The sequence below is a fragment of the Peromyscus maniculatus genome, chromosome 11 (genome assembly GCF_049852395.1).
Source record: "Peromyscus maniculatus bairdii isolate BWxNUB_F1_BW_parent chromosome 11, HU_Pman_BW_mat_3.1, whole genome shotgun sequence".
In the NCBI taxonomy this organism is placed as follows: domain Eukaryota; kingdom Metazoa; phylum Chordata; class Mammalia; order Rodentia; family Cricetidae; genus Peromyscus; species Peromyscus maniculatus.
Genome location: NC_134862.1, coordinates 36,791,453 through 36,807,967, shown reverse-complemented (window position 1 = coordinate 36,807,967; position 16,515 = coordinate 36,791,453).

The following is a 16,515-nucleotide window of genomic DNA, read 5'->3' as shown; positions in this document are numbered from 1 at the left end:
AACACAAAGATCAATTCATGAATTCTGAGTTCCTCATTTGCATACAGTTAACATCTTCCTCCGTGAAGACTTGGGTAATGCTTTTCATGAACTAGGTCAGCTCTAAGAGCAGCCAAAGCCAGATCTCTGGGGCTGGAGACATGGCGGCAGGTGGCTCCATAGTGGCAGATGTTGTGACTAACGTTTCTCCTGCCTTGATGGATCAGGAAGCCACAGGGCACAGGAAGTAGATCTGAGCTATACAATCAAGGCCCACCCCTGTAGTGACTTACTTCCTTTAACTGTCACCTAGAGGTTCCAGAACCTTCTGAAACAGTGTCACCACCTGGGGACAAAGTGTTTCCGACAAATGAGCCTATGGAGGACATGGCACATTTATATAAAAATATAAAAATTTGACTTTAAAAAAATGTACCTAGTTTTCTAAAGGAACATTTCTCATACCCACCAGGTGTATAGGAGAGTTTCCCTTGCTTTTACATTAATGCCAGAGTCTGGTAGTATTGATGACTTGAATTTCATCCATTCTGGATGGTTTGTAGTGATGTCTAACTGATATTTCAATTTGCATTTCATTGATAACTAATGATGCTGAGTATTTTTTGCTGTGTTTATAGGCCATTCATAAACCTTCCTTTTGGAAATATTACTGAAGCTTTCCCACAGTTTTCACTTGGGTTATTTGTCTCTTTTAGTTCCAGTTTTATATGTGTGTGTGTGTGTGTGTGTGTGTGTGTGTGTGTGTGTGTGTTGCTGTGTGAAGAAGCATTGGGTGTATATATGTGCTCATGTGGGTGTGTGCATACGATCCCATGTGCACCTATGTGTTTATGTAGGTTAGAGGTCTAAGACCATCTGCTCATCAGATATTTACATTACAATTCATAACAGTAGCAAAATTACAGTTATGAAGTAGCAACGAAAATAATTTTAAGGTTGGGGGTCACCACAGCATGAGGAACGGTATTAAAGGGTCACAGCATTGGGAAGGTTGAGAACCACTGCCCTAGAGGGTTTGAAATCGCATTTCCTTTTCCCTTGAGTTTCTCAGGTGTCCCTAATAGAAATCATTTTACTATCCTTGTAAGGGTCGTTTTCTGAATTCTTTGTTTTGTTGATCTTTTCCTCTACCCTTCACCAACACCACACTGTTAGCCAGCTTAATAAAGCTGTAAAACTAGGTGGAACAAATCTTCTAAATTTGTCTTTAATTTTTGATACTGTTGTGGCTCTTCTGTATTCTCCTTGCTTCCATAAAGATTTTGGGTGCACTTACCCGTTTCTCCATGCTGCCAAGGAGGCATAGGGTTCTCTCACTACTACGAGCTAATTGCATTTGGTGACATTGATTTGCTCTGATTTCATTTTTGTTGTGGCAATAAAATACCCTGACCAAGAAGCAATTTAGAGATGAAGGGGGTTTATTTTAATATTACAACTTCAGGTCACAGTCCATCACTGAAGTGAAGTCGAAGCAGGAACTTCAAACAGCTGGTCACATCGCAGCCACCATCAAGAGCAGAGAGGAATAAATGCGTGCATTCTGGCTTGCTGCTTTGCTGTGTTCAGCTGGATCTCCCTGCCATTATTTGGTTTAGCATCCCCTGCCTAGGGAATAGTGCCGCCCACACTGGGCTGGGTCTTCCCACATCAATTAACTCTAGACAGTCCCCCACAGACATGCCCATAGACCAAGCCAGTGTAGACAATCCATCAATGAGATTTTCTTCCCAGGTGCTTGTAGATTGTGTCAAGTTGACAATAACAGGTGGCTGTCACATGGCTCGTCAGTTTCTTCACAACCACAACTCTTTACAGGTTCTCAAAATTGTGACTTTGTATGTTTTATCTGACTACTGTCTCTTAAGATTGTTTAGATCTCTAGTGGGAAACAAATTCAACACAGCTTTTCATACTGGGCTTTATATCAAGATGACTGATGATAATGTAGATGATGAAATGACTTTTGGAATGCCACTTAAGGAAACCATAGGCCCACCTTTAGACCTTTCCCGTCCTTGCCCTACTGTAAGAATTCTGCAAGACGCAACTGACTTTTGGAAGTGCCTGGTTCTTTGTCCATCACTCCTGGCTTCTCCCAGCTGCACAGAGGGCTGGTAGAACCAGTATGTCATGTTTATCTACACCTGCTGGTGGCTCATGCATGGGAAAGCTCAGAGACAGAGCACATGTCTACCCTGCTACTGAGAATTCAAACAGTGGGTGGCAGTCAGCTGGAGAGATGTTTAGTGTAGTTATATAGCTTCAATGTGATTTGAATCTCAACTCGACCACTTAACTAGGCTGTGGGAAGTGGATGACCAATGTTTTCTTGCTATGCTTTCTACATCTTCCTAATGATCTTAGAACAGAGCTCAAAGGGCCTTTGTGTTAGCCCAAGCAGGTTTCTACTGCTCAGAGGATACACTGTCTTTGTCAAAAGAAAAGTTTGCTGTTCCTGGCCAATGAACATAAGCCTGTCTCCTCTTCCTCCTTTTTCTTTTGTATGTGTATGAATGTTTGTGTATATGTAGTGTGTGTGTGTGTGTGTGTGTGTGTGTGTGTAGGTTAGAGGTCAACTTTGGCTATTATTCCTAAGCTATTGTCCACTGTTGATACTTTTTGGTGGAAAGGGTCTCCAATGGAACCTGGAGCTCATTGGTTTGGCTAGACCAGCTTCCCGGCAAACCTTAGGGATCTGCTTATCCAGAATTGGGGTTATAAGTGTGCTCCACCATGCCTAGCACTTTTGTGTGAATGCTGGGAATTGAACTCCGGTCCTCATGCTTGTATGAGAGAGACTCTGTTGACTGAGTCATCCCCGCAGCCCCATCCTCTTCCTTTTATAAGCATTTGCCTAAAATATGAATACATATTCCACAGAAAAAAGCCACAACTCAACACATTTCTGTGATCAAAGGCCTGAAAATTGCTCGAATTATAGACATCGCCTTGGAGCTTCCCAGCATGTGTCTGCACATCAGAGCATCCATCATGGGGAAATTGGTTCCATTTGATTGACACATGAGGTTTTACATTTATTTTGACAGGTAATACTTTTTATGACCCCACATATTAACATTCTACGAAGTGATTTTCATTGGCCAGTGCCTCTGTTTACAAACATTCCTTCACTCTAAAGGGAGAAAAGGTGAAGATGCTTACCGTTTCTGGACAGTGGAGGAAACAAAGAGGTAGGGGATGTAGAGAGGCCTTTTACCCATCAAACCTGGGCTCTCCTGATTTGGTCTGGTTCGGTTTGTTGCCACGGCAGAGAGGCCTTCAGGAGACCTAAAACCTATCATAAACTTTTTCTGAGGAGATATGAACAAATGTCTACTCACCCCAGATAGGAGAACAACACCACACTGGAGGAATGACTGTAACTACCTAGTTTAGTAAACCAACGAGTTTAATTAGGGTTACCCACAGGAGCAAGGGTAAGGGACTGCTTGAAAAAAAATGGATGAGGGCGATTCTTCGAGCCTCCATCTTCATGAGATCAGATGTGCCTCTTCACTAGAGCCCGTCAGGGTTGGGACTGTGGACTGTTGACACTTCCTCCTAAGAAAAGGAGGCCGGAAGGGTCACTGGACCCTCTCCTGAGTGTCTTGCCGCTCCTCTCAGCCATTTGCAAGCAATTCTGCAGTATTTGCATGTGACCACTGTCTTGGGAGATGCTAGAGTGCACAGGCTAGGAGAGACGTGGGAAACGAGGCATTATCTATGCAGCTGTCAGAAGCCACTGTCCATGCTGGGGCAGACTTTCCAGTACAGCTGTTTTTAGGTCACCCACAACCTGCCAGTAACCCATCACCCATGCTCTGTAGGGAAGTTGTCCAAAAGGTCATTGGGTTGACTGTGATGAATGGCAGTTTGGTTTGTTGGGAGGACTTTAGGGTGGCTATGCCCCTGGGGAAGACACTTCTTTCTTGGCAACTGTTAATGGTCTCTAAATCCCTGGGGAGGGTGGGACATTGTGTGTCCCTCCCAACTCCGCAACAGAGCATGAAGGTTCCCAGTCTTGTGCAGGTCACAACTGCCAAGAGTTGAAAAGGACAACACAGTGTTGTGCCCAAATGACAGTGTTCTTCAGCAGAAGCGCAACAGCTTCTGAGAACTCCAGTCTGCTGTGGAATATTAGCTGAAGATTTGTCACATCTGTTCATGCTATGGAACATTTGTTTACTGGTGCAAAGATGTGTTACATCCTTTTGTGTTGCATTTGTTTAACTCTGTGAAGCTACGTTACTTTGCCTGCCTAAAACACCTGATTCATTTAATAAAGAGCTGAATGGCCAATATCTAGGCAGAGGAAAGGATAGGTGGGACTGGAAGGCAGAAAGAATAAATAAGAGGAGAAATCTGGGAAGAAAGATCAAGAAGCTAAAGAAGAAGGAAAGGAGGATGTCAGCGGCCAGCCACCTGGCTACACAGCCAGCCACAGAGTCAGAATTAAAGAAAGGTAGACAGAAATAGAGAAAGATAGAAGTCCAGAGACAAAAGGTAAACAGGATAACTTAGGCTAAGGAAAGCTGGCTAGAAACAAGCCAAACGAAGGCTGGACATTTATTAGTAAGAATAAGACTCCATGTGTTTATTTGGGAGCTGGGTGGTGGGCCGCCAAAGAGCCAAAGAGTGGGAAAAAAAACCTACACCAGTCATCCAGATGTTCAGACCATATTTGTGGGGAAACAAAGGAGACAAAGAGAGCAATGTTGATTCTAGTGCCCCGTGACCATGCAAAGCTCACTTCTTCATGTGTTTTGTCCGTTGGGCCCTGGGCTGTGACCACACCCATGGTCCCCTACAAATTTACTAACCGTTAGATTACTTGAAAGACCTAAAGCATAGGGACTGGGGATGTAGCTCAGTTCGTGAAGGGCTTGCCCAGCATTCCAGAAGCCCCCGGGTTCAGTCCCCAGTACCACATAAACTGGGCTTGGGGTTGCACACCTGGAATCCCAGCGCTTTCAAGGCAGAGGCAGGAGATTCAGAAGCTCAAGGCCAGTTTTGGTTACTTGAGACGCAGCTTCGATTTTTAATTTAAATTTAAATTTAAAATGTTTAATTTAAAAGCGGGGTGCGGGGGGGAACTGGGGAGATGGCTCAGTGGGTAAGAGCACGTGCTGTTGTATTTTAAAAACGGTACTTCTCCCTGCATACATGTGTGTGCATACCATGAACCTCTCTCTTTCCAATAAGAGATACGAATACAGACAGACTACTGGAGCTAGAGGTTAGTGTGCTGGTACAGGAAAGTTAACTCAGCTACAAAAGGGAGTCAGGATCTTCCAGAGTGTATCCAAAGAAAAAGTAATACCCATCATCTGTAGCTCCAATAGGAGCCACCAAAAAGTGCTGCTCTTCACAGCAGGCTCACATAAAACCTGGTCTACAGAATCTGTGCATGTACTATTTGGAGAAGAGAGAGAGAGAGAGAGAGAGAGAGAGAGAGAGAGAGAAATCTTTGCACATTTTGAGCTTCCAGGATTGACTTATTGCTTGGTGCCTGGTGCCGAGCCCACCCTGGAACCCACGGCAAAGGAATGTTGAGGGAGTGAGGTAGCCACCCCCCTCCCCCAACACCACCCCACCCACCCCACCACCCACTGCCTCCATCACTCTAGCTGCAAATGGAGGAGCCGTGATCCATCACGGCTAGCCAGCTGGAACTTCGCGGCTGCTCCTCACTCGCTCCCTTTCCATTCTGCACTTGCCTTAATCAACACTCCTCATCTCCTCTTCACATTTCACACCACCCTGCAGTTCTATATTACAGTGTAAGATTAAAAAACCAACTACCGAGCCCCGGGCGACTGGCTGATGGGTGAATTCAGCTACTGTACTGTCTCCACAATATTATAACTATTTTTTTTCTCCTAGCAATTCCATATATACCTCTGTTCCCCTCCTGCTATGTTTTTAAGCAAACTGGCTCTGAGAATTCACTGTGGTTTTCAAGCCAGGATGCAGCCTGCTTTAGACACAACTCCAATGCTTTGTCTATGCCCTCTTAAAGCGCCAAAGCAGGTCAAGGTCTCTAAATGGTTGGTGAAATGATTGATTCTGCCTGGATTTAATTTCTTGCTTTTCTGGAATTCAGCTGTGATCTAGATGAAATTATTAGTCCTTTATTTAGGGACTTGAAGTCAGTTTCAACTTGTGCACCTGTCAGGAACTAATCTTTATCCTTCAAAATAGAGTTCAGTGTTCACTGGCTTTCTGAACACTCCCTTCTCTTTGCCCCATACCCCATGTTTTGTCTTAATTTTTATTCTGAGACAAATTCCATGTATTCCAGACTGACCTTGAACTAGCCATGTAGCTGAGTTATGACCTTGAACTGATCTAATTTCTACCTCTCAAGTGCTGGGATTGCAGGTATGTCCCACCATTTGGTTTATGTGGTGCTAGGTGTCGAACCCAGGACCTCCTGCATGCCAGGCAAGCTCTCTACCAACCGAGCTACATCCCCAGTGCCTCCTTCTCCCCGTACTTTTATTTTTATTTGTCTAGATGGGCTCCAACACACATTTGTTCCTGTGCTGTGCTATCGTCTATTGCCCGTCTGCTGCCCCCCCCCTTGTTAAAAGACACACAGGAGCCGGGTGGTGGTGGCACATGCCTTTAATCCCAGCACTTGGGAGGCAGAGCCAGGCGTATCTCTGTGAGTTCGAGGCCAGCCTGGGCTACCAAGTGAGTCCCAGGAAAGGCGCAAAGCTACACAGAGAAACCCTGTCTCGAAAAACCAAAAAAATAAAAAATAAAAATAAAAGACACACAGCCTGTACAGACAAGCCCCTCTTGAGTGTGGTTAGGATCTGTGTATACAATGAGAAATCCCTCCTTGGCCGGGCACCTTTATAGCACAGAGGTGATTGCATAGTTACCTGGTGATTCCCTGAAGTTATACAATTCTCTTGTAATCAACTGCAATTCAGCCTTGCCCAGGTATTAACTGTAGCCCACTGAGACTGACTGTGTACTCTCATTTCCAGAGCTGTGTGTGAGAGAGAAGAAAACTTGTGTTGTTTTAAGCCTCAAAATGTGTGGCAACTTGTTAGAGCAGCGTTGAGAGCCCTGCAGACTTCCTGCTTCATGTGGGCCTTCGATCACGGACTCTCTCCCCTTTCCTCCCAAAGAGAAGACATGTCTACATTTTCTCCCTTGGTTCGCTTAACAGTTTACGTGAATTGAGACCAGAATGGGATGGAATGCATTTGGAGCTAAAGTTGTCCCAGGGCAGAATGATGTGTGGTATGAACTTCAGCACCAGAGTTTCCTACTGGCCGGGCCTTCCAAAGTTAAGGATTCTGATCACTCTTTGAGATTATTTTACTGGGATGGTGAGATAGCTCAGCCATTAAAGGCTAGGCTCACAATAAAAAATGTAAGAGTAATTTACCATACTTCTAAGATAAACTCCACTTCATCTCTAAGAAACACACATACACATACATACATATATACATAAACATACATACATATACATATACATACATATACACATACAAGTGCACATACATACATATATACATACAAGTGCACATACACTTGTATAGCATACATACAAATACACATATATACACATGTATATACATACACACATATATACAGGTACACATATAAACATGTAAGTACACATACACACACACACACACACACACACACACACACACAGGCAGTGTTTCTCATTGTCAGCTAGCTATTTCTTACAAGAAATAGTATCTGGATTCAAACCATGGGATGCAGCTCAGTTGGTCGAGCACTTGCCTAGCACACACGAGGCCTTGGATTTCATCCCCAGTACCACATGAACCGTGCCTGGTAGCCCACACTTTCAATTCTGGCTCTGTGGAGGTGGGGCCAGGAGAGCAGGGATTCTATCCGTCTTTGGCTACATATTTGAAGGCAGCCTCGGATACATGAGCCCATGTCTTAATCAAACAAACAAACATGGGTCTTCAGAGTCCCTTTGCCTGGCCACCCAGCTGTACTGTTTTAAATATAAAATAAGTGATGATCACCAAAGAAAGATAAAAGAAGCATTCATAGGACAGAAGGCTCTAAGGCAGAGGGTGGGCCATGAGAGAGAGGGGTTGTCGCCATAGAAACCAGGGAGGAGAATGTTTTCAGAAAGGCAGAAACCCTGGAGGTAGAGGAGCTAATCAGCTACTCTTGGTTGTCCCTCCCGGTATCCTTTGAACCATGATGTCTGAACAAAACCAGACAAAGAGGGATGAGAACAAGAAGTTCCCATGATCAGACCGCAGAAAGAAAAGAGCTGTTGGGGAGGATTATGTGTAAGGGAAGAGCTTACTGAGGTGTTTGGTAAGTACCTGGGCTCCGTCAACATTTGCTCTCACTCCAGGACAAGCCACCCTTCTGTAAGGAGAGATTTCCCTTGAGATAGAGACAAGGCGCTTCCAACAGAGACTTGCCCCAGCCTGCAGCTCCAGTCCGAGGCTGTTTGGTTTTCTGTTTGCTTGCCTAAGGATGGTCTTCTTTTCCTTCTTTGTATTGAGTTCCCTCTAGGGCCTTTCTCCATGACCCCATCTATTACCACCCATGCCTGGTCGGGCGTCAAGTGGGCTGGGGTGATTTTCACCCGGTCTCCCTCCCTTCTTGAACTGAGTGGCCCGAATCTCCTCCTTGGTGGGAAGGAGGTGTTTTCCATAGCAGTCATAACAGCCCTGCTGAAGAATGGCTGTGTTCAGGGGTGGGGTGGCAGGTTAAGGCCCTTGCCATCAAGCTTCATGACCTGAGTTTGATTCCCAGGACTTAGAAGGTTGGAAGGAGAGATCTGACCCTGCAAGCTATTCTTCTGACCCTGACATGTACTCTTGACATACATGCCCCCTGATACTCACTAAACAAGCAAACAATCAAACAAATAAATGAAGGTCACTAGTGCCACATCCCGCACAGCTTGGTCCCAGAACCCTGACTGGAATGACACAGGAAGGAAGAAATGACAGATTCTGAAGAAGCCACCGACCACAAACACATGGAAACACTGGGATCAGTGAGCTGTGTGCTCACCCCGATGGAGGCACCCACTCAGAAATCCAGAAAGCCAGGAGGTTTATTATGTGCAGCCTAAGAAGGAGGGGCTAGTCAGCCTGGCTAGGATGTCTCTGCAGGGTAGCAGCCTTACATGGCAGTCATCCGGGCAGAGGAAGCTGCAGCTGCTAGTGTTTGCACACACTAGTTTATCATTTGTACACACTCATACATGGACCAGAGGTCAGCTTTGGCATTCCCCTTCGTTTCTCTTTGAGGAAGGCTTTGCCCTTTCCATGGGTCTTAGTTACCAGGCTCCATTTCATGGCTGTGTCCATGTCAACAATACACATTCACTCGGGCTTCCTCCACTCCCCACACACTACCCTTAAGGAACTCTCAGAACAGTGAAGGTGGAGGCAAGAAACACCTGAGCTAAGGGTGGAAAGAAGATGGTTTCAGAGAGTGACCAGTGCTGAACGTTAAAGACAAAAACAATGGTCTGTAACACAGTGTCTGGGAGGAGAGAGGTGGCCAGGGAAGGTCTCTGAAGAGTGAGAGTTGTGTAGCAGACTGGATGGCTTGAAGGTGGCCTCTGGAAATGGACACAAAGAATGTTCTAGGGCCCGGAACCCTGGGCTGGCTGTTTATACACCAGCCTTAGGATGCACAGGTCTAGACGCAACTGCCTACGGTGAGATTTTTGTCTTCCATGGCAGACACCTTTGATTGTCCCTTGTAAATGTCAAGGGGATAAGTAGGGGTGAGTGGTAGGGTCTCTTTCCAAACCCAAGGTTCATGTTCTCCTGACTGGGCTGGAAGCTAGCAGGTCCCAGTGGCACTCCTGCCTCTGCCCACCTCAGGCAGACCTGGAGTTGCCTGTGGGAGGAGATTCCTGGGCTTCTTAAGGAGGTAATGCTATCCAAATTGGGGTCTTCATGATTGCGTAGCAAATGCTCTTAACCGCTGAGCCGTCTCTGCAGCCCTCTGTACCCAGGCCCTGAACTGCTTGGTTTCAAAGGCATTTCTTGTCTCCGTCCCTGCCCCTGTGTGATAGACAGCTGGACGTTGTTCTTTGGCCCCATCCCTACCACTGTGTGCCTGTGTGTCCTCCATATTTCTTTCTCTCCCTGTACATGATGACGTCATCTTCCATCCACCTGCATAAGCTCTGAAGCACAAGTCTTTTTGGTCAGAGGGGAACGCAACCGTTTCAGTATCTAATAGAAAGGGCAGTAGGTTTTGAACCGTCCCATGCCAAGAACTCTAGGGTACAGGGAGACTCTCATCTCTCCCTCTGGTAATTTCAAAGGTCTCATTTTCCCAAAGCATAGACTTGACAGGCGATCTCAAAGGACATCAGAGACTCCAGAATTCTGGGTGGAGCCTAATAGAGACTCACAGTCCAGTTCAAGCCCCAGATATTGTCAACTCATGTGTCCAAGACAGAATCCCAGCCTGTCTTTCAATGTGTTCCCTTCAAATTAAATGCAATCTGAACCCGAGATCATCTACCTTCATATTCTGTATGAACATGGATGTGCATACATGTGTTCAGGTGTACATACCTGTGTGGGTGAACATACGTGTGTGTGGAGGTCAGAAGATAACCTTGCTTGGCATTCCTTAGGCACTGTCCACATTTGTGGTTTGTTTGTTTTTGAGACTGAGTCTCTCAGTGGCCTAGGCTTTGCCAAAGAGGGCAGGTTGGCTGACTAGTGAGTCCCAGGAAGCTATCTGTCTCTGCCTTCCCAGCCCTGGGAGTGTAAGGTAAAAGGGCCAGCCGAAGAAAGCCACCCTGGCCCTGAACCCACAGCCAGTGAAAGAAACCTACCCTGGCCCTGAACCCACAGCCAGTGAAAGAAACACTTTATCTCTGAACTCAGAACCTAAGAAACACACCCTGATCCTGAAATCAGAGCCAAAGAAACACACTTTGGCCCTAGAGACAGAGCCAATGAAAGAAACATGCCCTGGTCCTAAAACTAGAGCCAAAAGGCTAAAAAAGACCAGTGAAAGAAATGATTTAGCAGCCAGGCAGTGGTGGCGCACGCCTTTAATCCCAGCACTCGGGAGGCAGAGGCAGGCGGATCTCTGTGAGTTTGAGGCCAGCATGGTCTCCAAAGGGAGTTCCAGGAAAGGCGCAAAGCTACACAGAGAAACCCTGTCTCAAAAAACCAAAAAAAAAAAAAAAAAAAAAAAACCAAAAAAACCACCACCACCACCACCACCACCACCACCAAAAAAAACCGATTTGGCCCTGAAACCAGAGCCAACTCTTCCCCTAGCAACAAAATCAACCAATCTCTGAGTAGGAAAACTAACCAATCCCTGAGCAGAAAAGCTTCTCCCTGGAAAAACTCTAAGGAGTTTCCAAGAAGCCCTATATAAGCCCCTCTGCCTGTTCCCTTATGGGCTGTCCTTTCCCTCCCTGGCAGAAGCAGCCACTCTCCTGGACTCCTCCTTCCCAAATAAATCTCTTTCTTAAAAGAGTTTGGGGTGCAGAGGAGCCTTGCTGAGATGTTCCCTTAGAGGGACTGAGCAGAAAAAAACCTTGCTGAGACATTCCCTCAGGGGGGCTGAGCAGAAAAAAGTAACAACTTTTCACCAGAACCAGAGGAGATTACTACATTTTTGCAGGGGTTTTGCCTTTAGCAACATCCTGGGCCAGAGAGAAGAGGAAGCAGAACTTTGCTGGGAAGAGGGGGTGAGCGCTAGAGCAAAGCTCAGCTGTAATGGCTCTCTCTAGGAGAGGAGCAGGATTGCTACATCCTGCTCCTGCAGAGAGAACATCCCCCACCACACCCAGCTTCAGGGATAGCCTGACTTCCTGACAAGTCAGGATACCTTTCCTTCCAGAGCTGTCCTCTGCGGCTCCGGGTATAGCCTGGCTTCCCAACAAGTCAGGCTACCATTCCCTCCAGAGCTTTAACACTCACAGGGATTACCACTGTGTGCCATCATGCCAGGCTTTTAAAAAACACGAGTCCTGGGGATCCAACTTGGGTCCTCATGCCTGTGTGGCAAGCACTTTACCAACTGAGACATCTTCCAAGTCCTGACTTGGTTAATAAGAGTTTCAAGAGCAGGATTTGATACTTCTGAAATGTAACGGGGATTTAATATTGAGAAAACATTGTTTATTAGTACAGCTACAGAGAGATAATGAATTCATGTCAGATGGCTCAGCAGGTAAGTCACCCTATGACCAGGAATAAAGTGAGGCAGAGGGAGGGGTCAGTCTGTCCTCAGATGTTCCCAGCCTAGACTTTGAGTCTTGGTTCCGCAATTCTTGGCTGTGTCACCTTAGGTGAGGTCATTGGACCCCTGGAGTTTCAGCTTCCTCCTGGGGACCGGTGATCCTCTGACTGTCAGTCAGGTGGTCATTTAGCTGCCTGGCTCCTGTGGGCTGCCCAGCACATGCAGTCAGTCATCTTCCTTTCCTCCAGACTCTCGGAGAGGAAAACTCCACTCCCTTCCTTCAAGGAGCAGGAAGGCTTCTGAGAATCTGCTACATGCTACTGGCATGGTGGAACATTTGTGTAATCCTAGACCTTGGGAGCCAGAGGCAGGAAGATCACAGGTTCAAGGTCAGCAGTGACAAAGCAGAAAGAGTCTGTCTCAAAAAACTTAAAAAAAAAAAAAAATCACAGTATAGCAAGTGTTAGGTGCTGTGTGGCCGCTTCTGGAGTATGTTTAATGAGACTAACGCATGGTCTGTGATACATATTCAGCCTTGCAACCACACAGTGCGTGCTTGTGTGTGATTTTGGTGAGCCCCGGAGCCAGGTCCAGCTGAACTCTTCTGTGGGCTGAACAGGCAGGAGTGGTTAGCAAGTGTTGTAATCAGCCAGGGGTTCCATGACATGAACCAAACATTGCAAACAGGGCCTGGGGGTGTGGCTTAGTGGATAAAGCACTTCCTAGCATGCATAAAGCCCCATGTTTGATCCCCAGTACCCCATGAACAAGGTCTGATGGTGCACACCTGTGATCCCAGCATTCTGGATGCAGGAGTACCAGAAGTTCATCGTCATCCTGCCTATGTAGTGAGTTTCAGGGTGTCCTGGGCTAAATGAGATCTTTATTTTATTTTTTTTAAATAACAAACAGCAATACCTAGTTTAAGGATTCTTGATCTTTAGTGTGCCTTGGACCCTTCTGGCTACATAGTAAACCCACAGATGCCTTCCCAGAATAAGGTCCATACATTAATAAGAATGAATATAAAGGAGGGAAGAAATTATATGGAGATATAGTTATCAAGATTTTGAAAAGCAAATACACAATGATGTCATGTGATTATAGTAGATTTGCTTCTTTATTAATGCATTGAATTTTAATGCTGGCTGCAGACTGCCATACATTTGGAACTCAGACAAACATAAATATTAAAAATAGCTGCAACAGTTGCTGTGTAAATGAAAACGCCCATAGTTTCTACTGGTCACAAAATCACAGGAGGTTCTCTGGTTGTCTGTGTTCATTGAAAGAAATTCTGCATTTTACTTGGAGGGTAGTAAAAATTAAGTTGTAAAATTTTCTTATCCAAATTCATGATTTTCCTAAACTCCCTGCTTGCCTCAGCCTAAGGACCCCTACTCCAGGGTGTAAAGATGAGCGCCAGGGCTGAAGAGATGGAGCAGCCAATAAGTACCTACTACACAAGCATGGGGACCCGACTTTGATCCCCAGAGTCCAAGTAAAAACCCAGGTGTGGTGGTGTACACTTGTGATCCATGATCCCGTGCCGGGGAGGTGATCACAGGTGGAGCTCTAGGACTCAGTGGCCAGCCAGACTAGCCTGCTCGGTGAGCTTTCCGGCAGTGAGAGACTGTCTCAAAAACCAAGGCAGATGACTCCCAAGGAATGACAGCTCATTTGATATCTGACCTCTACAGTTGGACACACACACACACACACACACACACACATACACAGAGAATCTCCTGTCTATATTGAAGCAAGATATATACCATACCCTGGGAATGCCAATGTGTAGGGGGATTCTCATTTATCTCATATTTTCTTCCTCACTCCCCTCTGGATGGCAAGCCTGGGGAAAAGCAGGGATTTTTGTGGCTGTTAGAACAGCGCCTGCACAGAAGGTATTCTACAGTAGCTACTGAGTAAGAATCTACTGAGGGAGACAGGCACATTACCCCCAGGCCCAAGAGGAGAGAGGCCAACTCTGACCCCAGCACCCAAAGTCAACTGCTCCCAAGGGCTGCATGCCTACGCTTTCTTCCTGCTCTTGGAGTTCCAAGGGTACTGACTTCTAGAACCTTCTAGAATCAGCTTCTGGCTCTTTTCCCTCGGTGTTCCCCATCCTTCACTGCCTCCCTTGTCAAATCAATACTTCTCTCTGTCCTTCTGACCCATAGCAATCATTTCCTCCATTTCCCTCCCTGCCTTCTTCCCAGTCCTCCTTTTTTCTGTCTTCTACCCATTAAACTAGGGATTTTTCTCCTCCCTTCCCAGGAGAACTTGATAACCGACAAAACCCAGAGCCTGGAATCATAGGGAGGCCCAGATGCTGTACCTCTGAGTTACGTCACTAGTCCTTCATATTAGTGACTTTTCTCAGAGCTGGGGCAAAATGCCCGACCAGAGCAATGTGAGGAAGGAAGGGAGGGTTTTCTGGGCTCACAGTCTGAGGGGACAGTCCACGAGGGTGGGAAAGGCACGGTGACAGGAGCCTGAGGCAGCTGGTCACAGACATTCACAGTCAGGAAGCAGAGAGGTGCACGCTGGTGCTCAGCTCACTTTCTCCTTTTTATTCAGCCCAGGACTCCAGTCATGGGATGCTGCTGCCCACACAGGACGGATCTTCCTCAGTTGAGCGCCTCTGGAGTCTTCCTCATAGACATACCCAGAGGAGTATTTCCATGGTTGTTCTAAGTTCAGCCAACTTGACAAGGAAGAGGAACCAGCACAACTCCCAAAACACTTGTTTTCTTGAAAACCAAACAGGCTTTATTAAGAAAAACAAAATCCAAAGAAGTAAAAGGGTATCATTGGCAGAGAGGAAGAGACAGAGAGGTTGAGAAGGATGCCCAGCCTCCGAGTGCCCAGCCTCCCCATGCCTGCCCTTTTTCACACTATTCTTTACTTCACAGAGCATATCGTTAGGCAAGTTTCCATCCCGAGATAAGAAAGGTTAGGCAACGTACCTAGGGGCAGAGAACAGACGAGACTGGATCTCTCTCTGTGGGTCTCTAACACACACCCTCAGCTGTCTGTTCTTTCCTAGCTAAGGTTGGGAACCTGGGTGGACCAGCCTGCAGTAACCCGCCTTTGATTCCCAGGGGAGGAGGGTCAGCTGGATTAATGTCCACTGTTTCCTTCACCCCCCTGGCAGGATCGCAGATGTGTGAAGGACACCACTGTCCCTCTCATGGGCTTTTAGACCACCAAAACCAAGAACGCCAAGAAGTTGAAATTCCCCAGGACCGCATACTGGAGAAGGGGAAGGGCAAAGCCTAGGCCAGCCCAAGGCAGAATGTGTCTTTTAGAAAGAGATGTCACACATTTGTGACAACTTGTCAGACCACCTTGTGGCAAAGCCTGGAGCTGAGACTGGGATGGGTTAACGCTGGGCAGGGCCATAGTTCTGTGTGCTTCTTGCCCTCCATTTAAATCCGAAGGAAAAGGACTTGGGTGGGGACGGTCTCTAGACCGCTCTGTTCCTCTTTCCGAAGTGGCCATATTGAATACATCCCCTTTCCTGCTTTTCACTAATATCTGTGTCTTTAATTGTCATAGCTTATTTGTTAGGGCTGCCAGGGCCCAGGCCCAAGCCCTAACTCCAGTAATGTCTCTTTCTTAAAAAAAAAAAAAAAAAAGAAGTGTGTGTGTGTGTGACAGAGAGAGCCAGACAGAAAGAGACAGATACAGAGAGAGATATGGTGGGTTCACATGTGACAGAGGACAACTTTGGGGGTCAGTTCTCTCCTTCCATCTTTACAAGGATTCTGGGATCTACTGCAGGCCTGCAGCATGGAGCAAATTCAGGCAATTGAGCTTACATAAGCACCTTTACCCGGTGAGCCATCTCCCTGGCCTGCCCGGTAATGCCGTTCCTCCCAGGAGATCCTGCTTGGTTACACTGGCCACAGCCTTGCTTCCTGCGGTGATGGGAAATAGCTGTGAGAAGTTTTCACGCTCACTCTCACTTCTTGACTCCTAGGGGAGTGTAAGCTAACTCTCATCCAGAGGGCCAGCAGTCCCTGGACTAAATGCTGAGTAGCTGTTTCTCAGGGTACCACATCTTGGCTGTGACGGGGTCTGTAGCCCAGGGATGCGGCTGACTCTTGAGTGATGGCTCCTTCTGGAAGTAAATCTGTGGATATTTACAACCTGATGGAATGCACAGCTGGCTCTAGATAAATAATTTGACAGTGTCCTCATTCTCAGGAAAGAACACCTAGGACCCCTCGGAGACCTTAAATGAAATATTTTTCATGGTCCCCTTGCTCTGCAGGCAATGTTAATTATAGTGTGTTTATG